Source organism: Schistocerca serialis, chromosome 3, assembly GCF_023864345.2.
Source record: "Schistocerca serialis cubense isolate TAMUIC-IGC-003099 chromosome 3, iqSchSeri2.2, whole genome shotgun sequence".
Classification (NCBI taxonomy): Eukaryota; Metazoa; Arthropoda; class Insecta; order Orthoptera; family Acrididae; genus Schistocerca; species Schistocerca serialis.
In genome coordinates, this window is record NC_064640.1 from 9,399,487 (window position 1) to 9,426,873 (window position 27,387).

Below are 27,387 nucleotides of genomic sequence, written 5' to 3' on the forward strand. Positions count from 1 at the left end.
GCGCAGTTGCGTGAATTAGCGCACCCAGTGCATGTAAAAAAAAAAAAAAAACCGGATGTAGTCATCTACAGAGCAAACAGCAGCATCAATACACCAGAAATACTTGTTGATACCAAGCTAGTGTAACAACTGAGACTGTGAGCAGTGAGCTATATTTGTGTTGTGCCATTGTGACATTGCTAATCCGAAACATGTTCACAGGCCTTATAAAACCATTCGTGACAAAAGGAGAAAACTGGAAGAAAATAGAGGAGTGGAGAAGTGTCTCAATAGAACACGATGAAGGACGCTATCCAAACTTCCAACAACAACAAAATCTTGGTAAGACTGACACATGTCTAAGTTTGTTGTGTTTTATACATGTTCGCAGGCACAATAAGAGGGACGTCTGCCACATAGGGAATTTTGAAGAAAAAACAAGATTAGAGAAAAAAAGTAGCATATAGTAGATATGTAGTCGGGTTGGCCAACACCGTGTTAGTCGTAGGAATTGGTGGTTAGAAATGGTGATGGGATCCTGTCCAGATAATCTTGATTCCCTCTCCCTTGATTGTGTGTGTGTGTGTGAACGGCTGTGAAGGAAGTTGTCTTGTACATTTTTGTGTTTATGTTTAAAAAAAGTTCCGTTACATTTCTATTTTAATTTATCCTGAAGTTGATTTACAAACAAGTAAAATTATTCCTTTTGTAATGAAATAAGTTCATTGTCTTCAAGCAAATGAAAAAGAAATGTATGGTACTGATGGTTAAACATGAGCACTTTCCATGTACTAAAATTAGTTGTCTTAGTGTGTTAAGGTGGCGTAACTGAGCAAGAGGGAGTTGAAGCTACGACACGTGGCACACCACATACGAGCTGACAAGGAACGAGGACGGCAGCAATGAGGGGAGCACACGGCTGACGACGATGATGGCATGCAGACCACGCCCTGAATCGACGGGGACGGTGGTCAACTCAGCAGCCAAGGAGAGGTGAGATCCAGCACCTCTATGTACAACAAAGAGGTCGGTCTTGGTGTCTGTACGCGGTGCGGATCGGGGGCAGCAATGAAGAGGTCCAAGAAGGTTTCTATATTTGTTGCTCGCCACGTCAGGTGGAGCGACAGCCCAGCTAACCTTTTGTGCCTAATGACACCAACTTTGAGGACCTGAGCTAAAAATAGGCCCTCGTCTGATCACGGTCCCTCCCTTGCCCTAAAGCGTCTATAGAAGGAGCAATGACCTGTGGCTGAGCTGCGAGGGGTCACCGATCATAGATGCACCGATGGGATCTTGGGCCTGTCGGGCAAGATGTCAACAACGAGTTCTTAGGTGAGAGCCATCCTGCCTCAAGAAGATGCGGGTGCCTGTGGCGCCATCTCGGTAATCGACGTTGCTCTCTTCTCAGCCGTTAGCCATCCCTCAACTTGCTAGTCAGAACTAATGTCACTTCCGTTCCTGCAAGAAACTTGGGCTGTGTGTGTGAGTGTGTCATTGTGGAATCAAATGAATAACATGCTCCTCAACGAACTTAAAGTACTCATTTGTTCTGTTTATGAATTATGTCATAAGAAGGTTATGATTTTATAAATGTGACATTTGTTAAAACGTCATATATTTGTTATGCCACGTCTCTTTGTGTTAGAATAAGATTTCATACTTATACCTTGTTACAAATACACAACAGTGGTTGCTCAATACGCAGTGATTCTTGCCATTTTGGTTGTGTTTTATATATATATATATATATAAGGTACTTGTGTGTACACAATCCAGACACTCGACTGGGCCAGACCTTGTAGAATTGTGTAAAGATGACACTTACACCATGCACAATATAAACGTCCAGAGACAGTGAGGCACAAAAAAACCCTTATTTATAAAATGTCAAACGGGCGTTCACATATAATTGAATGAGGGCAACCACTATCAACTTCACAAAACGTTACACGAATATTGTTCATGTATGTTTTTAGTAATTTAAGTTGAGTAGGGATGGATAACTGAGAGTGAATGGACCTTAAGTTATAACTGTGGGACTTGCCATTCAAATGACAAGCACTGAGGCACTTAAACATGTGTATTTGCCCTTTGCGACGTGTGTCCTTGTAATATAATTGTAGTTTTCTTTTGAGTACTCTGACCAATAATTGTCTCAGGAATCGGCAGAGATTAAAGTAAAATTAGACTAAATAATGACCACGAGTTTAACAGTAAATCCAGTCATTGAAGGCAGATACCCTAGGAATGAGTGGGAGTTTGCATCAGAGAGCAGGCAGTGGCAATCAATCGCCCGTAACTAACCACACAAACGGATTAAAATAACAGTTATGGAGATATTAATTTTGTACCACAGATGGTAACACCATAGGAGTCATCACCTGTACTACAAAATTGATTTGAAGAGAGGGGCTATGTAAGATGGCAAGAACTATGCCCCTTACATGAAGTCATTGAAGATCACCTAACTCACCTTGAGCGAACAGTAGGGCTGAACAAAAATGACTGACAAGGCACAATGCATCTTGCAGACGTATGGACGTATTGAAATAATTAATGTCGGGTGATGGTTTTAAAGTAATTCACACGACATCAAAACTTTGTGGAAACACGTCGATTTACTGGAGGCTAGTTTATCCCAGGGAAGTATTCAGAATTGACCGTGGCCGCCAGGGGAATGGCTAAGGGAAGTGACAATAGGTAGCTTAGGGCGGCTCAAGCTCTGAGAAGGCGGTAACGGGGAGTGGCCTCCAGCCGCCTTAAGATGAGTGACACTGAGCGGGTGGTTGACCCCGACCCCATGCTGGTGTACCGGGAAGCAGACGGAGAACTTGTATGGCTGTTGATAAATGTCCATCGTCCCGTTTTCAGTGAAACATGCGAGAAAGCCACCCAAAGCTACAGTGGAGCGGTCGACAGAGGTCAAAATATGCGTGTTCGTGACTATAGCAACTTCACGCTGAATTCACGGTCCGCAGAGTCTGAAGTAAATCAGGTGAAGAGCGACAGAATGAAATACGCCGGCCTCCGATGGGAACGTAGGACCGAGGAATTTAAAGTACTCTCCTGGGAGTCAGAATTCCGGAAAAATTGGTGTTTGTGCAGACGCTAACCTTGATGGGTGGCCTGGGAGGAGCCAAATAGCAGAAGTTGAGAGGAAGGGAAATTTTGTGGGAATTTGTTCACTTCCCAGAGCAGACATTAGTCGGTGCTGGGAAGCGACGCATAATTAACGCGATTTGCGCTGGAATTGGCGTAAGTGATTTTGCTGGAGGGGAAACCGAGGCAAAGAGCAGACTGGGAGAAGTCTCAGTAGCGATCTTCCATTCCCAGCTTGCCTAGAGTGCGGACGTGGCGTTCTTTACTCAGCTTACCTGAGAAAGTGTGAGCATCTCTGCAGTTTGGGACTTAGCAAATGGAACGATTGAGCTTGGAGATAGAAAGTTTTGGTTCAGCTATATACTGAGCAAGATAGCTAGGAGTGAATAGACGAGTGCAGCTTTGCAGCACCATGAGGTCGGCCTACGTCCACACAACGACGCCGCTCCGCCACGCTGTATTCGGTGATATTGCGCCCGCTACGGCCACTGATTAATTTGTTGGATCACATTGGCAAAGTTTCCACGAGGGTTTCACGGGCCATGTATTGTAGAATTCTTCTCGCACTTCGCATTACGCCTGGGTCAGTTGATAGGAATTACTTTTGAGTTATCGCGCTTTACTCCACGCAAACGCAGTTTATTACCACTGCCTGATAGGAGAGTCTCGTAATGTGATGATTGAAGGTCAGGAGTTAAAATAAATTTGTGCTAATCGACTGCATCTGTTTTCAATCAAGTAGTTGGAATCCCAAGTCACTTTCTTAATTAATTTTATGTTCAACATTTGCATCTGGTGTTCAATAGCTGAATATAACATCAATGTGCACCCTTTTTAATTAAAAGTGATCAATTCTGAATAAATTAATGTCAACACTGCCACCGCAGTTCAATCAGGAGTCACAGGGCCATATTACCTTTTTGTGTTATCCGATATTGCGGCAGTTTTGCACTCTCTGTTGATCTGTTAGTCAATTAGTTGGGGTGAACACACGCCAAAACCAGCTAAGTGACGGGTGGGGTGTTACATCACAAAAAAATCATTCTCCTCCTGCAAGAAATAAAAAAATTGGAGACGACTGTGCAAAACTTTTTGAACGCCCTTTGTAATATGCCGGAAATAATCGAATAATATATACTGTCCAGTCACATTAATGTGACGCCTTGTCAAATGCCTGAATAACCACCTTTTGCAGCTCAGACCGCTGAGAGACATACAAGGAAAGAGTGAGTGAGATTCTGGGAGGTATTGACAGGGATGTTGAGACATGTTGACTCCAGAGCTGTGGTCTTGTGCTAGGTTTCTCAGCTGATTATTCGTGGCGCGAACAGCCCGATCGAAGTGGTACCACAGATTTTCGATCGAATTTAAATACGGGGAGTTTGGTGGCCAACAAAGTAGGGTAAACTCATCCTGTTGCTCTTCAAACCACACACGTTCAACTTCACAAACTGCTAATCTCTTGTGACAAATTTATTTTATCAAATTCGCTACGGATTTTAAGAAGTTCACTCGAATGTAAATTAATTTTAAATTAGTGACAAAAATGTTATCTCTTTCTTTTCTTTTTTAATATCTACACATATTACTAAATTAATGTCCCCACTCCGCATCCTGTTTGTATGTGAGGGCTAATCGCATGAATTACTGTAGGAACTCTGCTACGTATTTCACCAATAGATAGACTGATTCACGAGGAATTTGTAATTACAATGCTAATCAATATGTAATATGTATATAGTTATCTGTTTCGTATTTAATTGGCGTATGAGGTGATATTTTGGACCAATGATGGGAGCTACGAGATGGTCAGCTACAGAGGGGCTGGTATCTGGCGGAAAAACGGTGCAATAAACAGGCTCTGCAACTCCACAGTGCAGCCAAGTTTGAACAGAATCTGTACAACTTCTACCACTATCACTAAGAATTATAGATTAAAGTCCCCTGTCATGTTTCCGTGTCTGTACTTGGAGGCTAATCTCAGACACTACTGTAGGGATTTTGATTCGGTTTTCATTAACAGGCCTCGTGGTCGTGCGGTAGCGTTCTCGCTTCCCACGCCCGGGTTCCCGGGTTCGATTCCCGGCGGGGTCAGGGATTTTCTCTGCCTCGTGATGGCTGGGTGTTGTGTGCTGTCCTTAGGTTAGTTAGGTTTAAGTAGTTCTGAGTTCTAGGGGACTTATGACCACAGCAGTTGAGTCCCATAGTGCTCAGAACCATTTGAACCATTTTTTTTTCACTAACAGGCACACTCATTCGTGAGGATACAATGTAATGCCTCTACGCCAGGCAAGTAGCCTAACCCTTGCGATGCCGGACGAGATCCTTACTTCGTCTTCTAAATGTACTTCTAATTCCCTCGACATAACACAAAATCACTTGTTCACTTGTTGCATTACTGCCTTGTTCAATGTCTTGAACTAAATTCAGATCGTAGCTTCAGTTAAAATATCACTATTTGAGAATAAACCGCCGGTCATGCGTATTACAAAATACTATGCCTAAACATATTTATGATATCGTAGTGGTTGAATGGTAGTGAAGCATAGGCCGTTAAAATAGAAGAATAAAAATAGTTTGATTTTTTTTCCGAAAGATCTCTGATCTCTGTTTGCGGAATCCTTATTGATTTTTATAGAGGAGGTTTTCGTTCCCCCCACCCCCCCAATTCCCCCCCCCCCCCCCCCCACCCACCCGGAACGTGATAATTCTTCACAAAACACGTTCCACAATTCTACAACAGATTGATATAACGATATAGGTCTATAATTGTGTGCATGTGAACTACGGCCCTTCTTGAAAACTGGCATGATCCGCTCTTTTTTCCACTCGCTAAGTACCTTTCGCTGCTCTAGCCATCTACGGCAAACTACTGCTGGAAGATAAGCAATTTGTTTCGCATAATCTTTGTAGTATCTTACAGGTATCTCATCTGGACCTGATGCCTTTCCACTACTAAATGATTGTAGTTGCTTTTCCGTTCCGCAATCCGTTATGTCAATATCTGCCATTTCGACGTTCGTGCAATGATTGAAAGGACAGACTGTATTATAATCTTCCGCGGTGAAACAACGTCGGAAGAATGAATTCAGTACTTCGGCCTTCTCTTTGTTATCTTCGGTTCGGCGCCAGTATGGACTCTGAGTGAATGAATAGATGATTTCAAATCGCTTACTTATGTTACGTACAACCACAGCCTCTTAGGGTTTTTACACAGATTAGTTCGCAAAATTTTACTTTGAAAGACATTGAATGCGTCTTCCACTGCTCTCCTTGCGCTGATTTTCACTTAGTTCGGTTTTTGTTTGTCACCTTGGTTTGACTTCTCTTGAACCTGAGAGCAGTTTTCTAACAACGCTATTAAATCACGGTGTCGCGCGCGATAACCGTGCGCCCTAAGGCCCCCCCGTCGGAGGTTCGAGTCCTCCCTCGGGCATGGGTGTGTGTGTTGTCCTTAGCTTAAGTTAGGTTTACAAGTGTGTAAGCCTAGGGACCGATCACCTCAGCAGTTTCGTCCCATACAAACTTACTACAAATTTTCAAAAAATCACGGTGGGTGTTTCCCATCCCTTAAGACACTGCTTGCATCATAACGGTCTAAGACATATTGAAGGATACTTTATAAATTTTTCCTATTTGTGCTCCATATCTTCCCCTCAGGACTGAATATTCGATGCTGGCTACACAGACACTCTGCAATTTGTATCCAGTCAGTGTTGCTTAGCGAAAATAATTTCGTACGTTTCTTAACTGTCTCTCTACAACCCGTGCTCATAGTTGCTATTGTAAGGTGCCAGGATTTGGGCACTTACACGTTAGCTTGTAAAAATTAGTATTAATAATAAAGGGACTGGCAAGGGCATCAGGTCATGACTATTGACTTATGATGAGTATGAGGCACTCTCGAGTAGTATTCCCTGCATGTCTGCATGATTAAGTTACTTGCTTAAAGCGTTGATGAAAAGTGTCGAAGTTAAGAATTCTAGAATATAAAGTTTGTAGTTGGCCGTCCCCCCATGAACCATGGACCTTGCCGTTGGTGGGGAGGCTTGCGTGCCTCAGCGATACAGATAGCCGTACCGTAGGTGCAACCACAACGGAGGGGTATCTGTTGAGAGGCCAGACAAACGTGTGGTTCCTGAAGAGGGGCAGCAGCCTTTTCAGTAGTTGCAGGGGCAACAGTCTGGATGATTGACTGATATGGCCTTGTAACACTAACCAAAACGGCCTTGCTGTGCTGGTACTGCGAACGGTTGAAAGCAAGGGGAAACTACAGCCGTAATTTTCCCCGAGGGCATGCAGCTTTACTGTATGGTTAATGATGATGGCGTCCTCTTGGGGAAAATATTCCGGAGGTAAAATAGTCCCCCATTCGGATCTCCGGGCGGGGACTACTCAAGAGGACGTCGTTATGAGGAGAAAGAAAACTGGCGTGGAACGTCAAATCGGCAGGTAGGTTAGAAAATTTAAAAAGGGAAAAGGATAGGTTAAAGTTAGATATAGTGGGAATTAGTGAAGTTCGATGGCAGGAGGTTCAAATGGTTCAAATGGCTCTGAGCACTATGGGACTTAACATCTATGGTCATCAATCCCCTAGAACTTCGAACTACTTAAACCCAACTAACCTAAGGACATCACACAACACCCAGTCATCACGAGGCAGAGAAAATCCCTGACCCCCCCGGGAATCGAACCCGGGAACCCGGGCGCGGGAAGCGAGAACACTACCGCACGACCACGAGCTGCGGTCGGTGGCAGGAGGAACAAGACTTTTGGTCAGGCGAATACAGGGTTATAAATACAAAGTCAAATAGGGGTAATGCAGGAGCAGGTTTAATAATGAATAAAAAAATAGGAATGCGGGTAAGCTACTACAAACAGCATAGTGAACGCATTATTGTGGACAAGATAGACACGAAGCCCACGCCTACTACAGTAGTACAAGTTTATATGCCAACTAGCTCTGCAGATGACGAAGAAATGCAAGAAATGTACGATGAAATAAAAAAAAATTATTCAGATAGTTCGACAGAGCACTGAAAGACCTGAGTCGAAACAAGGCCCCCGGAGTAGACAACATTCCATTAGAACTACTGACGGCCTTGGGAGAGCCAGTCCTGACAAAACTCTACCATGTGGTGAGCAAGATGTATGAGACAGGCAAAATACCCTAAGACTTCAAGAAGAATATAATAATCCCAAAGACAGCAGGTGTTGACAGATGTGAAAATTACCGAACTATCAGTTTAATAAGTCACGGTTGCAAAATGCTAACGCGAATTCTTTACAGACGAATGGAAAAACTAGTAGAAGCCGACCTTGGGGAAGATCGGTTTGGATTCCGTAGAAATATTGGAACACGTGAGGAAATACTGACCCTACGGCTTATCTTAGAAGCTAGATTAAGGAAAGGCAAACGTACGTTTCTAGCATTTGTAGACTTAGAGAAAGCTTTTGACAATGTTGACTGGAATACTCTCTTTCAAATTCTGAAGGTGGCAGGGGTAAAATACAGCGAGAGAAAGGCTATTTACAATTTGTATAGAAACCAAATGGCAGTTATAAGAGTCGAGGGGCACGAAAGGGAAGCAGTGGTTGGGAAAGGAGTGAGACAGGGTTGTAGCCTCTCCCCGATGTTATTCAATCTGTATATTGAGCAAGCAGTAAAGGAAACAAAAGAAAAATTCGGTGTAGGTATTAAAATCAATGGAGAAGAAATAAAAACTTTGAGGTTCGCCGATGACATTGTAATTCTGTTAGAGACAGCAAAGGACTTGGAAGAGCAGTTGAACGGAATGGATGGTGTCTTGAAGGGAGGATATAAGATGAACATCAACAAAAGCAAAACGAGGATAATGGAATGTAGTCGAATTAAGTCGGATGATGTTGAGGGTATTAGATTAGGAAATGAGACACTTAAAGTAGTAAAGGAGTTTTGCTATTTGGGGAGCAAAATAAATGGTGATGGTCGAAGTAGAGAGGATATAAAATGTAGACTGGCAATGGCAAGGAAAGCGTTTCTGAAGAAGAGAAATTTGTTAACATCGGGTATTGATTTAAGTGTCAGGAAGTCGTTTCTGAAAATATTTGTATGGAGTGTAGCCATGTATGGAAGTGAAACATGGACGATAAATAGTTTAGACGTGAAGAGAATAGCAGCTTTCGAAATGTGGAGCTACAGAAGAATGCTGAAGATTAGATGGGTAGATCACACAACTAATGAGGAGGTGTTGAATAGGATTGGGGAGACGAGAAATTTGTGCACAACTTGACTAGAAGAAGGGATCGGTTTGTAGGACATGTTCTGAGGCATCAAGGGATCACCAATTTAGTATTGAAGGGCGGCGTGGAGGGTAAAAATCGGAGAGGGAGACCAAGAGATCAATACACCAAGCAGATTCAGAAGGATGTAGGTTGCAGTAGGTACTGGGAGATGAAGAAGCTTGCACAGGATAGAGTAGCATGGAGAGCTGCATCAAACCAGTCTCAGGACTGAAGACCACAACAACAACAGTTGGCCGTAGCTAGCGGGGCCGCCGTGGCCGGTCACCAGAAACGTGGGAAGGCCGGCCTTTGGAGCCACCTGCGCTGGGCAGCACTTGGCGAAGACGGGAGTTTTGTTTGCCTAGGGGCAATATGACCGACACTAATGGTGATCCTCTATATTATCCTTTCATTAGTACGTTCACTCAGACATTTCGTTTGTGATTTGTGAGGTTGTATCATTTAATGTGAATTGTGAGTCAAGAGCAATCTAGCAGTTGGCGCAAAGACAATGTGCCTCTGGCTACAGTTATCTCTGCCAAGGTCAATTAGTGAATTTATTACAGTCTGGGCCAGAATAAAGAACAGCATCGGTGATTTATCTGAATGTCAGCAGTCTCAACAGCTTTTCGTTGCCGGTTATTGCTTGCTTGGTTATATACGAGACACACAGTGTCACAGATATTTTTGCGACCAATATGAGTGGGGTTCGTTATGTGACAAATTACGTAATGGCAATCAATTCGTGTAGCTCATCTGCAAGAAACAAACGACAGTACGAACAAGGCCAACGAAAAGTCCTTATTTATTTGTTCATTTATTTATTGTTCCGTGGGACCAAATTAAGGAGAAGTCTCCATGGTCATGGAAAGAGTCAATACATGAAATTACAACACGATAGTAGAAACAGATAAAATGAAATATAAAAAAACATATTCAGGCGACAAGTCGTAAGTTTAAATAAAGAAAATCAACAATGTAACACTGGAATTTGCTTAATTTTTTAGCTCTTCCAGGAGATCCTCGACAGAATAGAAGGAGTGAGCCATGAGGAAACTCTTCAGTTTAGACTTAAAAGAGTTTGGGCTACTGCTAAGATTTTTGAGTTCTTGTGGCAGCTTATTGAAAATGGATGCAGCAGAATACTGCACTCCTTTCTGCACAAGAGTCAAGAAAGTGCATTCTACATGCAGATTTGATTTCTGTCTAGTATTAACTGAGTGAAAGCTGATAACTCTTGGGAATAGGCTAATATTGCTAACAACAAACGACATTAAAGAAAATATATGCTGTGAGGGCAATGTCAGAATTCCCAGACTACTGAATAGGGGTCGACAAGAGGTTCTCGAACTTACACCACATATAGCTCGAACAGCTCGTTTTTGAGACAAAAATACCCTTTTTGAATCAGAAGAATTACCCCAAAAAATAATACCATCCGACATAAGCGTATGAAAATATGTGAAGTAGACTACTTTTCGTGTTGAATTGTCACTTATTTCAGATACTAATGGTAAATAAAGCAGCATTTAGTTTCTGAACCAGATCCTGAACATGGGCTTTCCACAACAGCTTACTATCTATCCGAACGCCTAGGAACTTGAACTGTTCCGTCTCGCTTATAACATGCCCATTCTGTCTGATCAAAATATCGGTTCTTGTTGAATTGTGAGTTAGAAACTGTAAAAACTGAGTCTTTCATGAACTACATTATTTGTTACTGTTTCAATATTACACACAACATCCTTCACTACCAAGCTGGTGTCATCAGCAAACAGAAATATTTTTGAATCACCTGTATTACTAGAAGGCATATAATTTATATAAATAAGAAACAGCAGTGGCCCCAGCACCAACCCTTGTGGAACGCCCCACTTAACAGTGCCCAATTGGGACTGAACATCAATACCACTCTCAATATTGCGGAGAATTACTTTTTGCTTTCTGTTCTTAAAGCAAGAGGCGAACCAATTGTAAGCTACTCCCCTTACTCCATAATGGTCCAACTTCTGCAGTAATATTTTGTGGTCAACACTGTCAAAAGCCTTCGTTAAATCAAAGAAAACACCTAGCGTTCGCAACCTTTTATTTAATCTGTCCGAAACCTCACAGAGAAAAGAGAATATAGCATTTTCAGTTGTTAAACCATTTCTAAAACCAAACTGAACATTTGACAGCAAATTATGTGAATTTAAATGCTCCAGTAACCTTGCATATACAACCTTCTCGATAACTTTAGCAAACACCGATGGCATAGAAATAGGTCTAAAATTGTCAACATTATCAATGTCTCCCTTTTTATAAAGTGGCTTCACTTCCGAGTACTTTACTCGGTCAGGAAACCGACCACTCCTAAAGGAAAAGTTACAGATATGGCTAAGTACTGGGCTAACATACATAGAACAGTACTTCAGTATTCTGCTACATACGCCGTCATAGCCATGAGAGTTCTTGGTCTTTAGTGATTTAATTACTAACTCAATCCCCCTCTTGTCAGTATCATGGAGGAGCATTTCAGGTAACAGTCTCGGAACACTTTTTTTCTAAGGGCGCTATATGACTCCCTGTTGGGACTAGGTTTCTATTTAGTTCACCTGCTATATTCAGAAAGTGATTATTAAATACTGTACATATATGCAACTTATCAGTAACACGGACATTCCCACTACACACTGATTCTATATCCTCGACCTCTCTCCGCAGACCAGCCACTTCCTTTACGACTGACCATATGGTTTTAATTTTATCCTGAGACTTAGCTATTCTGTCTGCATACCACATACTTTTTGCCTTCCTAATAACATTTTTAAGCACCTTACAATACTGTTGGTAATGAGCTGCTGCATTTAGACTTGAGTGTTTCTAACGTTTTGATATAATTGCTACTTTGTTCTATAAGATATTCTTATCCCTCTAGTCAACCACCCAGGCTGCCTGTTTGTGCTAGTACCCTGTTTTGAACGTTCTAACGGAAAGCAACTTTCAAAGAGCACGAGAAAAGTCTATTGTATCAGCGCTATAAACATCTTGCCACTCTTGTTCCTTGATAAGGTTTACAAAGGCCTCTACAGCAACTGGATCAGCTTTCCTAAAAAGTTGATAACTATATTTAACATGTGTTGCAACACAAAAATGTTTTAGGGTTAAAATTTGTGCATCATGATCTGAAAGGCCATTCAACTTTTTGCTAACAGAATGCCCTTCTAGTAATGAGGAATGAACAAAAATGTTGTCTATGGTTGTTCTACTGTTCCCTTGCACTCTCGTTGGAAAAAATACGGTTTGCATAAGATTATATGAATTAAGGAGGTCTACCAGCATCCTTTTCCTTGCACAATCACTTATACAATTAATATTGAAGTCACCACATATAACTAACTTTTTGTATTTCCTATAAAGTGAACCAAGAACCTCCTCTAGCTTTAGCAAAAATGTTGTGAAATCGGAGTCTGGGGATCTATAAATAACAACAGTTAGAAGTTTAGCTTCATTAAATTTAACCACACCTGCACAACATCCAAACACCTTTTCAGTACAGTACTTTGAAACATCAATTGACTCAAATGGGATGCCGTTTTTCACATACATGGCTACTCCCCCACACCGCAAAGAGCTCCTAGAAAAGCTGCCAGCCAACCTGTATCCTGGCAAAGGAAGCCTCTGAATTATCTCCTCATTTAAGAAGTGTTCAGATATACTAATAATGTCAGAGTCAACATCTAAGAGCAGTTCATTAACTCTATCTCTAATACCTTGAATATTTTGATGAAATATACTAATTCCCTCATTACTCGGATACCTAAGCATTGTCAAAAGCGGTTCCTTTGTTAGAGAGACTTCCCTTAAGCAGGAATACCTATCAGCTGACTTCAATCTAAAAAAGGTGCAGCTCTAACACCCACTACTGCAGGAATTTTCCCATGAGTGACCCCAACACCCCCACCAACACCCCCACCGACACCAATGAAATGTGACCCATGCCTTCTGTCATCAGCGCACCCCCAAGTCTCATGTTATTACCCCTGACGGCTGTATTAAGATGAGGCCGATCGTGACGCTGAAACAGTTCCACGAAATGCACATTCGTGTTGTCAGTCTGAGTGGCTATCTTTTCCAGGTCACCACCTATGTCATACTCCCCATCCCTATCAATACTATTACCAGCCACACCCACAATCACTACCTGATCCTCTTTAGTAAAATCCCTACATAACCCCCCAATGTTAACAGCCACGAGCCAATCCTGCTTTAGGCTTCACAATGCTGGTGACCTGGTACTCACTCCCCAACACTTCCTGCAACTGCTGGCCTACACCTCTGCCACGAGAACTACCTAACAGCAGAACCTTCTTCTTCCTCTTCGACTTTACAACTGTCCTAGCCACCGTAACTTCTGAAGTCTGCTGCATACTTCCTACATCTACAGCTGCTAGAGATTCCTCTCCACTAGACTCTGACAGTTGGTCATATGTATTGCAAACACCAATAGTAAAACTATCTGAAAATCTCCTTCTCCTAGCAGATCTCTTGCCAACAGCCAGCTCCCATTCCCCAACCTCCTTCTCCCTCCTCATCCTATCTAGCTCCTCCTGTGCGTTTTTCAACTGCACCTGAAGGGCACAGATCTTACCCTCCTGCTCCTCTATCAACTTACTCTTGCTACATAACCTGCAGTTCCAGGAGAGGATCTCACCAGAATGCCCACTGGCTTAGCCACTGCATTCCCCCCAGTGAAAATACTTCAGATAAGTCTCACACCGCAATCCAATACTCACGAACCTACGGCAAAGCCCACACTTCTCACTCATAGTAAAATTTTACAGAAGAAAACTATTTTACCTAAGTTCCGCTACTACAATAAGAAAATGTTAAAAACCTGACAACAATAATCACAAACTTACTCTACAAGGGAAGTAACTACTATTATTAACAGTATTAATCAACAACAAATGAGAATATAACAAAAGACTAATACAGAAAGAGAATCAAACGTCTAATGACACAGTAACGAAACTGAAAACAGTTCCCAAAAGGTTCTTCTGAAATTATTTCACCAGAAAACACCAAGAACACCAGCTGAAGACTACTAAAGTTCCTAAATAAACCACTACACACACACAATTAATTAGTGCTTAGCTTTCGATGCGCCGCTACAGCTGTAACTGGTCAGCGCAGAATGTAAACACAGGTAAGAGGTTAAGTTGTTCGATACGAAACACAAATATCAGGTCACAACACAAGAAAGGCAGAGGTGAATGAAGAAACCACTAATAAGTCACTTATATAGTAAATATTATCACAAAACCCGTTAAAATATGTATCTGAAACCTAAAAATATATAAAAACTTATAGAGCGATCTCACATGCAGTCACTAGCTTATGACGTCACACCAAAGCAGTCCAACGACTTTCATGATATCACCGATGCAAATTACAGGACATGCTGTAAAATTCTGTGTACTGCCATCGCATCAATAGTAAACTGTATCATACATTTGCCTTATAATTTCTTTTGTCAGAGAACAGCGCTGTCATTTGTGCCTTTTCCATAGCGAACAATCATACTTTCAATTTTTCGGTTTTCTTTGCAGTATCTTCAACCAGATCCGCACTCAGTAGTAATGGCTCAAAAGCAAAAGCTCGCAGTTTGGTAAGGCAAAGGAATATTCTGCTAATCATGATTGTTAACTGGAGAGAACAACTGCTCCTACGATATCAATGGCTAGATAAATGTGAATGGATTGGTTTCATGGATGATGTATTTGGGTATCCTACACTTAGATCATACAATAATATCATCGAAGTACAGATTTCATTCATATAATTATTACACTGAATCATCGCTGACATTATTGAACGTTAAAGTCCATCAGAAACGTATCACTAAATATGGTAGTCTCGTTGGATAAGATTCACAATTAGGTCCATCAGCCATTATTACGAACAGAACAATCAAACAGAAATGTAGTCTCCTCGTACGATAACAATACAATTTTTTTTGTTTTCATTATGGAGTGACACTTATGTCACAATTACTCGATACTCTACTTGTTAGCCTTCTGAAAGTTAGCTTTCATTACTTTCTAACAACAATTAAATTCCCATTTCCTTAGTGAAAATAGTGACTCTTCCATTTAAAAATGTGTGTTTGGTCCTATTAAACTTTTGTTTCAGCGCTGTTACAGTCATTGTTTAAGTGTTGTGGGTTGGCAGGAGAGCCAACACTGGGTACTAGAGGAAGCAGAAAGGCACGCGTTTTAGCTCACGCAGGCTAGCGTGAGGTCTGGAACAGGACAAGGAAATTAGAATTTAGAAAAACGGGCGTAGCTGGTGGAATACTTAACTTTAATCCATTAATGATGAGCGTCGCTCTTGACTGTACATGATTCAGTATCAACAGTAACTGGTAATGGCGCCTTGCTAGGTCGTAGCAAATGACGTAGCTGAAGGCTATGCTAAACTATCGTCTCGGCAAATGAGAACGTAAGTAGGCAGTGAACCATTGCTAGCAAAGTCGGTTGTACAACTGCGGCGAGTGCTAGGAAGTCTCTCTAGACCGGCCGTGTGGCGGCGCTCGGTCTGCAATCACTGATAGTGGCGACACGCGGGTCCGACGTATACTATCGGACCACGGCAGATTTAAAGGCTACCACCTAGCAAGTGTGGTGTCTGGCGGTGACACCACATTCCTCCCCCGCTAATCGGCGTATTGTTGTGGCATAAGGCTTCCGCCCGCCGTGGGGAAGACCCCATGTTGACGTATGCGACGAGGTGGGAAGCCTAACAGCAGGCGAGGCTGTGCCACCCGCACCCTGCCATTCAGACCGCGGGGAGCTAGGAAACGCCCGAAAACCTGCTCCACGGTGCACGCCAACATGCAGTGTATGCGCCCGCAGAGAGACAGGAGGTGTCGAGGGGTCGACCTCCATCAGGCTGGAGCACCCGACGGGCGAAGACGACATATGATCCGGAGCGGGCAAGAGTTCCATGTCGGAGGACAACTGGTCACGGGAAGCGATCGGCGGCGCGTGACCCCAGGAGACGCCCGGCGGTTGCAGCGACGCGTCCACTGTGGGCGTCGCCGGCAGGAGAATAGGCGGCGGCGGCGGCGGCGCGTCGCCATGGGGCAAAATGGAAGGCATCGTCGGGAACACCTGGGGCTGAGACGAGCCAGTAGGTGGGTCCCCAGGGCGCTGACCGGACGGCACCGTCGCTGAAAGCAGATGGGGAGCGGCAGATCCCGTGCGACGACAGAGGCGTAGCTGATTGAGATACCGGCGCACCTCACCAGAGGCCCCCAAAACCAAATACATAGCGCGGCCGAGGCAGCGAAGAATGCGCCCTTCGAGCCAACGCCGTGAACCTCGACAGTGGCGGTAGTAGACAACGTCGCCTGGGGCAAAAGCAGGTGTCTACCGAGCACAGTAACTTGATGCGGCGGATGTAGCAAAGCCATCATCAAGGTTCGATGAAGGCGACCGTGGAGCAACTCAGCCGGCGAGCGACCATCTCGGGGCTGAGAGCGATATGAGGACAAAAAGAGCAATAACGCGTTCTCCCGAGAATGCGACTCTTGCAACTTCAACATCTGTGACTTGAAAGTCCTGACCAATCGTTCAGCGGCACCGTTTGACTGTGGCGAAAACGGCGCAGACGTCAGATGTTGAATACCATTGGCCTTGCAGAATGACTGAAAATCTGTGGACATGAAGTGTGGGCCATTGTGGGAAACAATAGTCTGTGGAAGACCTTCGATGCAAAAGATAGCGGATAACGCTTGGATGGTGGCAGATGACGTCGTGGAAGACATCCGGACAACAAAAGCAAAATTACTGAATGAATCTACCACAACCAACTATCGAGCATTCCAGAATGGACCAGCAAAATCGATGTGTAAGCGTTGCCAAGGGGAAGTGGCTTTTGACCTAGCAAGGAATTTCCGCAGTGGTGCTGAATGTTGTTCGGCACACACCATGCAAGAAGAGCACATATTCGTAATCGCGGCATCGATTCCGAACCAAGTACAGTGCTGACGAGCAAGTTGTTTCGTTCTCACTATACCCCAATGTCCTTGGTGGAGAAGCTGTAAGACACAGGACTGTAACGAACGTGGGACCACGACCCTGCACTGATCATTATCAGAACGCAACAGCAAAACACCACGTCGTACAAAAAGTCTCTCCTGGTGAGCAAAAAATCGGCGAACCAACGAATCCCCGATCCGTGACTTTGACAAGGGCCATTGCGTAGCAACAAAACGCAGAACGGTAGCAAGGACAGGGTCGGCAGCTGTGTCTGTAGCTACACGACGAAAATCAATCGGAAACGATTCGACCACGTCATCGGTTTCCGAATCAATGAACATGCAAGGAAGTTCAGAGGAATTGAATGCTCTATCCTCAGCAACAGGCAAATGGGACAACACATCGGCGTTTCCGTGCTTAGCAGTGGACCAATACAAGATATCGTAGCGGTACAGCGAGAGGAAAATAGACCAGCGAATGAATTTCTGCGCTGTACGTGGAGGTACAGGCTTGGTCGGATGAAAAAGCGATGTCAAAGGTTTGTGGTCTGTGATGATGGTAAAGTGACGACCAGACAAGAAATCATGAAACTTTTTAACACCAAATACTGGAGCCAATGCTTCTTTCTCGATCTGTGAATAATTTCTTTGCGCAGACGAGAGCAATTTGGACACAAAGGCAATAGGGCGATCGTGCGATCCATCTTTGTGCGCAAGCACAGCACCGATCCCGAAATCCGATGCATCCACAATCAACAAAAGGGGCTTCTGGGGATCGAATGGCGTAAGGCAAGTATTGGAAAGCAACGCCGATTTCAACTGGCGAAAGGCGCGTTCATATTCCGTCGTCCAGACAAACGGAACACCTTTACGGCGTAAGCGATGAAGCGGAGCTGAAATGGAAGAGGCATGCGGCACATACTTATAATAATAGTTGATTTTTCCCAGCACACTCTGTAGCTGCTTCAAATTCTGCGGCGAAGGCAAGTCTTGTATGGCACGGAGGTGCTCGGGACTGGGATGTATGCCTCGGGCATTGAGTACATGTCCCAGGTATGGCAAGTCACGAGCAAAGAACAAACATTTGTCCTTCCGCAAGCGAAGACCATTTTGTCGCAAGACCTGTAATAATGTTCTGAGATTAGCTAAATGTTCTTCTTCCGTCTTTCCAGAGATCACAATATCGTCCAGATAGTTTGCTGCAGTAGGGACCGACGCACAAACAGTTTGTAGATAGTGCTGAAACAATGCAGGGGCGGATGCACACCCGAATGGCAGTCGTTTGAATCGATACAAACCAAGATGCGTGTTAACCACCAAAACGCGCTGGGATTCTTCATCCACCTGTATTTGTAAGGACGCATCTGCTAGGTTAAACCTCGAAAAATATTTACCCGGGCACAGTTTGTCAAAAAGATCTTCCGGGTGGGGTAAAGGAAAATTTGCAGGCACTAGTTGTGGATTCGCTGTTGCCTTGAAGTCCACACGAAGTCTCAATTTTCCGGAAGGTTTTGGCAAAATTACGATGGGTGATGCCCAGAGAGAAGCCTGCACACGTTCAATTACACCTTGTGATTCCAAATCGTGTAATGTTTTTGCGACCTCATCATGCAATGCGTGGGGAGCATTGCGCGCTCTGAAAAATTTCGGTTGCGCGTCTACTTTCAGTTCCAAATGTGCTTAATAGTTCTTAGCGCAACCAAGGCCCAGTGCAAAAATGTCTTCAAATTCTTCACATAGACGAGAAACACTGTCTGAAGGCACAGTCCGGTTCACTGATAGGACCTGATTTACTATAGACAAGTTAAACAACTGAAATAAATCGAAACCAAACAAGTTCACTGCAGAAGAAGAACGAAGGACGTAAAATGACACAAGTTTTGTTTGTCCTTTGTACGTTGCAAGAACGCTGCACTGTCCTAACACAGGGATATCTTGACCTGAATAACTAGTTAACTTAACGTTTGCGGCACGCAACGGAGGTGTGCCCAGCAGTTTGTAAGTGTCTTGATTGATCAGTGAAACTGCAGCCCCGGTATCGAGCTGGAATGGTATCACTTTGCCGTTAATGTCCAAGTCCACAAAAAGTTTATTGTCCTGCTGACGACAAGAGCAACTGTCTCGTGCAACGTGAACTGACACTGGTACAAAATCACTTGCGACTTGACGGGAGTTCCGGCGATGTCGACGTACACTATTTGTGGGACGAACACAGTCACTGTTAGAGAGAGTGGCACTGGGCGGAGTGGCATGAACTATATGAATTTCCCTGGGGGAAGTTTCGCGAGCTTGAGTATCCTTGGTTCGATTCCGATTCCGGCGCGAAGCAAAGGGCCTGGAATGGTTTTGAGCTTCCGATCTGAGCTTTTTCTGGTAAACACTTTGAACATGTCCTTTTTTATTACAGTAAAAGCAAATATCGTGGCGTGACGGGCAATTCTTACACGGATGTCTAGTAGCACACCGCGGGCATGATTTTAGCACTGCATTTGCTTGTCGGCGTGGTACACGAGGCTGAGAGCCTGGCGGCAGGGGCGCGGCCGGGCGCGAGGACTGTTTACTGTTCTGTGCAGCTCGCCCAGCGGGCCGGTTAACCTGACACACGGGTGGCGGAGTTTCAAATGATTCCTGAGCAAAGTCAAGTGTGTCCTGCCGATCCAATATGTCCATCACTTGTTGAAGGGAGGGATTGACTAGTTTCAAAATCTGTTCCCGTATACGATCATCAGATACGTTCTGTGCAATTGTATCACGTACCATAGTATCTGAATAAGGGAGTCCACATTGACACTCAAAAGCACAATCCCTATTAAGGCCTTGCAAGGTTGCAACCCACTCCCTATTAGTCTGACCTGCCGTACATTTTGTACGAAAGAAGGTATACCATCTGGTAACTACATTGACTGAGTCTTTGAAATATGCATCTAACGCAGACAAAATTTCTTCGTAGGCCAGAGTTGATACGTCGCGTCGGGGAAGTAATTTGACTATCACACGGTACGTGGTCACCCCGACAGAAGATAACAAAAAAGGCTGCCGCTCGATACCTTGAATTCTCTAGGCGGCGAGATGGAGTCCAAATTGGCGTGACCACTCCGTCCAGCTTTCCAGTGCAGCATCAAAAGGACGAAAAGGTGGCGCAACTGCATTGTGTGGCTGCGTTAGCGGTGGAGCGGCGGCTGCCACGTCGTGTTGCATCGCACGTTGACCCTGGATGAGCTGTCAAAGGGCATCCAGTAAGGCTTGCGTCTGCTGATTCTGTAAGCGATAAAATTCGGACAGTACATCTCGAGATGGTGGCGAAGTCATTACACAAGTAAATCAGGGCAGTATAGTTACGAACGCGGTATTGTCTCGTCGCCAATGTTGTGGGTTGGCAGGAGAGCCAACACCGGGTACTAGAGGAAGCCGAAAGGCATGCATTTTAGCTCACGCAGGCTGGCGTGAGGTCTGCAACAGGACAAGGAAATTAGAATTTAGAAAAACGGACGTAGCTGGTGGAATACTTAACTTTAATCCATTAATGATGAGTGTCGCTCTTGACTGTACATGATTCAGTATCAATAGTAACTGGTAATGGCGCCTTGCTAGGTCGTAGCAAATGATGTAGCTGAAGCCTATGCTAACTATCGTCTCGGCAAATGAGAGCGTATTTTGTCAGTGAACCATCGCTAGCAAAGTCGGTTGTACAACTGCGGTGAGTGCTAGGTCTCTCTAGACCGGCCGTGTGGCGGCTCTCGGTCTGCAATCGCTGATAGTGGCGACACGCGGGTCTGACGTATACTAACGGACCGCGGCCGATTTAAAGGCTACCACCTAGCAAGTGTGGTGTCTGGCGGTGACACCACAGTAAGATAACTTGTTTTGTTTATATGTACGGTAATTTACAGTTTCCGGAAGGAGGCGGGCTGTTAACAGCCATTTTGGCTCTTTTTAATCTTTCACTAAAGTAACTAAAATAAGAAATTTTTTCGACTGCTGCTTATGTACCCATAAGGTATACGCTGTTAAACGAAACAACTGTTTGCGTAGAGACCGAGGCATCTGGGTGGGAAGCAGAGAACCTGAGATCGATTCCCAGTTGCATTCCGTAGTTCTTTTTTCAATTTGTATATTTTTCCGTTTCGTTTTAGGTCTAGCGACTAGCCAAATATGAGCCAGATCAGTTGTCCGCGTCTGTATAATGCTGACTTTGCTGTTAGTGCTTTGTTCCAGGTCTGATATTGGACGCATACCTTCAGCACATACGTTAGTTAAATTCAGAACTTGCTTCCATGTTCATTCGTAATGATCACACACATGTGTTTCACGGAGTGAATATTGAGTAAATTTTTTTTGTTTTTATGAAACAAGTGTCGCTTGTACTGGCTTACCATTGCGAAAAATTTTCAGGTCTTTCAGCAAATCGATGACTTCCAGCGAATTATCTGTAACTTCTGTTTTCAATTCTAATGATCGTAGTTGTAATTCAGGTTCCCATGTGGCTTTTCAGGGTGAACTTGTATTTCCATGTAGTTCCGACTTTCACGTGGATTTCAGTAAAGACTTCCCACTAGGAGACTGGTTAATCGAACAGATTTCAAATCACTGAGTAGAGCAAATACTCAATGTGTATTCAAATTTGTGGGTATCATGCTTTACCGATTTTACTGCGTTTTACGGCTTGGTCCTGGATCTATTGTTAGTCCACGTGAACCAAACAAATTGCATCATACTCAGCTCTCTAAGCAGAACGAATACCAATATGTCTGACAATGTTTGGATACATTGGGATTTATTAAAATCATTGACTTTTATCATATATAGTGGACTTTGATTTCTGTTCTTTGAAACTTTCCTGTTCGATCGTGGCGCCTGAGTAATTTCACGCTGAGTAATTTCTCCAGTAACGTTCTGTCGTACGCTCCAATTTCGAACGACCTCGTCTTCGCCGGCCGCGGTGGTCTCGCGGTTAAGGCGCTCGGTCCGGAACCGCGCGGCTGCTACAGTCGCAGGTTCGAATCCTGCCTCGGGCATGGATGTGGGTGATGTCCTTAGGTTAGTTAGGTTTAAGTAGTTCTAAGTTCTAGGGGACTGATGACCACAGATGTTAAGTCCCATAGTGCTCAGAGCCATTTTTGACCTCGTCTTCAATGGGACATTAAACCTTAACGTTCCTTCGTATTTTAAGACAAGATTAGTAGAGAAGGTGGAGAAGATCTTAAATAGAATAGCGCGTTTCGTCATGGATTCATTAAAATAGCGTGAAAGCGTTATGGAGATGCTCATTTGCCAGTGGCAAACGCTGTCAGAAATCCGCTGTGTGGAACGGAGAGCTTTTCTTTTAAAATTGCGAGATCGTACTTTCCGAGATTAGTTGCGCAGTATATTCTTTCCCGTTACATATATGTCATGAAATGACCACGACGAGATAATTAAAGGAATTACATCTCGTACTGACGTTTACAGACATTCGCTCTTCCAACACACCATTCATGAATGAAACTGGAAAGTGGGGGGGGGGGGGGGGAGTGATAACGCTACCGATAATACCCTACGCTACATACTGTAATGTCGCTGTCGGAGTAAAAACATAGATGCAGATCTATTGACTCCACGTGTAAGTAATCATGATGGAAGCAAATGGTTTCATTTTCAGACTAATGATATTAAAAGTAACTGCCACCAAATAGTATTTTGGGAAGTGAAAATGAAAGATCCACGACCATACGACGACACGTCTGGAACACAGACAAATGAAAGAACCCGGCACACCACAGCTGTGGAGACGGTCCGAGAAGATTCTACCCAGATAGCAAAATATTGGCGGCAGCGCGGTTGGCGTCGGAGCCAAGTGAATTGTTCCAGTAGGAAAGTGTAAAAATCGATAAAGTGCTTGCCACCATTCCAGTTAAGATACAATAGCATGTGGATAAAATGCCGTATCCGTGATAAGAACGGATGTCGGAGTCACTGCAGTTGGAGTCGTGTACTAAATAAGGGCCAACACCAATCTCGTCAATCTCCACAGCAGACCCACATTCCAGAAGGTGTTCATTCGTATCAGGTTGATGGCATAATTGATAGTGTGCCATACGTATGGAACGCTGTCTCTGGCGATTCATATATTTGTGGTTGACTACCAAATACTAGGCCGCTCTGGCGTCTGAGTCTAGGAGAGCGCCATACACTGAACGCCAGGCCACCGACCATGTAACTGCGAGAAGACAGCTTTCAATCGGATTTCGGGGACGGACTCACATCATTCGGCAATATATGTCAACGGCCCTCTGCAGCTGCTCAAACGGCTGGTCGGTGTTGACGTATCTGAAGTCCACAAAAAACTCCTGCAGGGGAGATAGCGTCGGGGAAATATGCGCCACTGCAACTGGTGATTTGTGAGAGGTAGGGGCCAGTTCTTCGATCAGAGTTCCCATGAAGTTGCGCTAGCGGCGAGTCCACATGTTCATCATCGTGGTGATATACAGTATAAAGCAGCTGCTCCGACCCACACTCTGGCCATTGCGAGACCACCCTCTATGATAGGGAGGGTGAGCTTATCGTATTGCACATTGATAATCGTTCCCTCACTGGTGAAGTAACAAAAGGCGCTTGTAGAGTGCGCGCTATTGTCTTCAGCATTGGGAGGACCATGTGCCGATGGAGTATCCCAGACAAATGACAGACCTTGTCATAAGCCACCTGCTGCACCATGTTCAATGACTGCAGCAAGTGGCTGGAGACATCTGTATGTATGCCTTGTAGGAGACGAGTATAGGTAACGTGTGCTGTCCACTGACTGTCGCGCATAACGATGACCCCCAAACATTGGATTGTATCCTGAAGTGGGTGTGGTATCAAGCTCCATTCTGGGAGGCATCTGCCGATGACCATCGCTCCGCACTTTTCCAAGTTCACACAGCTTCCAGCTGGGGCACAGTGTTGGTCAATCCAGTCTAGTGATCTTTGGACTTCATCTGGCATATGCACTAACAATATCAGATCGTCCACGTATGTGTGACAGACAGAGGTATGATCTCTCAGCGTAAGTCCCAGAAGCCAGCATCATTGTCCACGTAACAGAGGCTCCATGGCAATGGCACGCATAACCACCAAGAGGGGGCAACCTCGCCTCAAAGGGCAGGCGACAGTGATTGTGCCCACTCTACATCCATTGATCGTAACCTGCAGAAAGCACATGACGGTATTAATGAAGGTCTGGGGGAAGTCCAGCTGCCTCAACACCTTCTCAAGATAGTCATAGTGTACCTTATGGAAACCATGTTAAGAATTCACAGACACCAAGACGCCACACATGCAACATGCATCTGCAAGAGCCATGAAATCACGGTAATCACTGAATGCTGTCTGCATGTTGTTATTATCACTGATACACGTCTGGTCCATAGAAACGGCTTGGGGCAGGTCACTCCGAATGTGGGCAGCCAGAATCATCGTAAGGCTCTAGAAATCACTGTTGAGCAGAATAAGAGGCCAGTAATGGTCAACTCTCCTTCCAGCAGAGGGCGTGGGGACCAACGTAAGGATACCATCGACAAAGGCAAGTGGCATTTGCACTGCAGGGGTCATCAGTTCTTGATACATTGTAACTCATCGGGGCATCAAAACATCATGAAATATACAGTATAACTCTATCAGGAGATCATCTGGTCTCGACAATTTGTTGCTCTCCTCTTTGTGGAGAGTTCCAGCGACGTCCTCCGCTGTTAGGGGATCCGTGAGAGTCAGCTCCACATTTTCGTCGAGGGCCTGAGGCAGCAAGTGGACTTCATTTGTCTCCGGAGCGCCATGATCTCCTGTGGCATAGAACCGCTGTTATGATCCAAGGAGGTGTTGGCGATATCCTTTTGGTCCGGTGAATTTATTTATTGATTTATTTATTATTTATAATTACAGGCTATTATCTGGAACGCTAAAACAGGCCTTTCCTTGGATACTTATAAGTTATGTCTTAATATTTATTTCTGATAATTAATTTTTAAAAAAAGGAAACAGAGGAAAAACTAAAACTACTGCAAAACTACGTTAAAATCTATAACCAATTACTCAGCTACTAATCTACTACAAACACTATAAAATTTGTTCTCTGTTTGTTCATCTGTTTGGTGCGTTTAACTTGTATGTGGTTCGTACTTCCATTTGATTGCCTTTCTTTGACCAGTAAAAGGCACCCCTTTTCCTAATTTCCAAGTCCAGAGGACATATTCCTAGAATTACTAACAAAGCATCCTTTGGGGTAGTGCGGTAGGCGCCAATTAATCTTGGTAGCACTAGCACTAGCAATGCGGTCTATGAGCCAAGACTCTCGCACCATATCCTACGACTGATGCTAGGATAGACTGGTGATATACCCCGATTGTCTTCAATAGAAGCCAGAATTGCCTATTTGCAATGGTTATTATTTTATTCATCACGATGGTACCCTTTTTCTTGCTTCCCCTATATGATGTGCAAAGTTACGAGATTCGTCCAGAAATATCCCTTGACAGGGGTATCTGTTGAGAGGCCAGACAAACGTGTGGTTCCTGAAGAGGGGCAGCAGCCTTTTCAGTAGTTGCAGGGGCAACAGTCTGGATGATTGGCTGATCTGGCCTTGTAACACTAGCCAAAACGGCCTTGCTGTGCTGGTACTGCGAACGGCTGAAAGCAAGGGGAAACTACAGCCGTAATTTTTCCCGAGGGCATGTAGCTTTACTGTGTGGTTAAATGATGATGGCATCCTCTTGGGTAAAATATTCCGGAGGTAAAATAGTCCCCCATTCTGATCTCCGGGTGGGGACTACTCAAGAGGACGTCGTTATCAGGGGAAAGAAAACTGGCGTTCTATGGATCAGAACGTGGAATGTCAGATCCCTTAATCGGGCAGGGAGGTAAGAAAATTTAAAAAGGGAAATGTATAGTTTAAAGTTAGATATAGTGGGAATTAGCGAAGTTCGGTGGCAGGAGGAACAAGACTTATGGTCAGGTGAATACAGGGTTATAAATACAAAATCAAATAGGGGTAATGCAGGAGTAGGTTTAATAATGAATAAAAAAAATAGGAGTGCGGGTAAGCTACTACAAACAGCACAGTGAACGCATTATTGTGGCCAAGATAGACACGAAGCCCACGCCTCCTACAGTAGTACAAGTTTATATGCCAACTAGCTCTGCAGATGACGAAGAAATTGAAGAAATGTATGATGAGATAAAAGAAATTATTCAGATAGTGAAGGGAGACTGGAATTCGATACTAGGAAAAGGAAGAGAAGGAAACGTAGTAGGTGAATATGGATTGGGGGTACGAAATGAAAGAGGAAGCTACCTGGTAGAATTTTGCACAGAACATAACTTAATCATAGCTAACACTTGGTTCAAGAATCGGGAAACGAGGTTGTATACGTGGAAGAAGCCTGGAGATACTAGAAGGTATCAGATTATATAAAGGTAAGACAGAGATTTAAGAACCAGGTTTTAAATTGTAAGACTTTTCCAGGGGCAGATGTGGACTCTGACCACAATCTATTGGTTATGAACTGTAGATTAAAACTAAAGAAACGGCAAAAAGGTGGGAAATTGAGGAGATGGTACCTGGATAAACTGACTAAACCAGAGGTTGTACAGACTTTCAGGAAGAGCATAAGGGAACAATTGACAAGAATGGGGGAAAGAAATCTAGTAGAAGAAGAATGGGTAGCTTTGAGGGATGAAGTAGTGAAGGCAGCAGAGGATCAAGTAGGTAAAAAGATGAGGACTAGTAGAAATCCTTGGGAAACAGAAGAAATATTGAATTTAATCGATGAAATGAGAAAATATAAAAATGCAGTAAATGAAGCAGGCAAAAAGAAATACAAACGTCTCAAAAAGGAGATCGACAGGAAGCGCAAAATGGCTAAGCAGGGATGGCTAGTGGACAAATATAAAGATGTAGAGGCTTATCTCACTAGAGCGAAAATAGATAATGCCTACAGGAAAATTAAAGAGACCTTCGGAGAAAAGAGAACCACTTGTATGAATATCAAGAGCTCAGATGGAAATCCAGT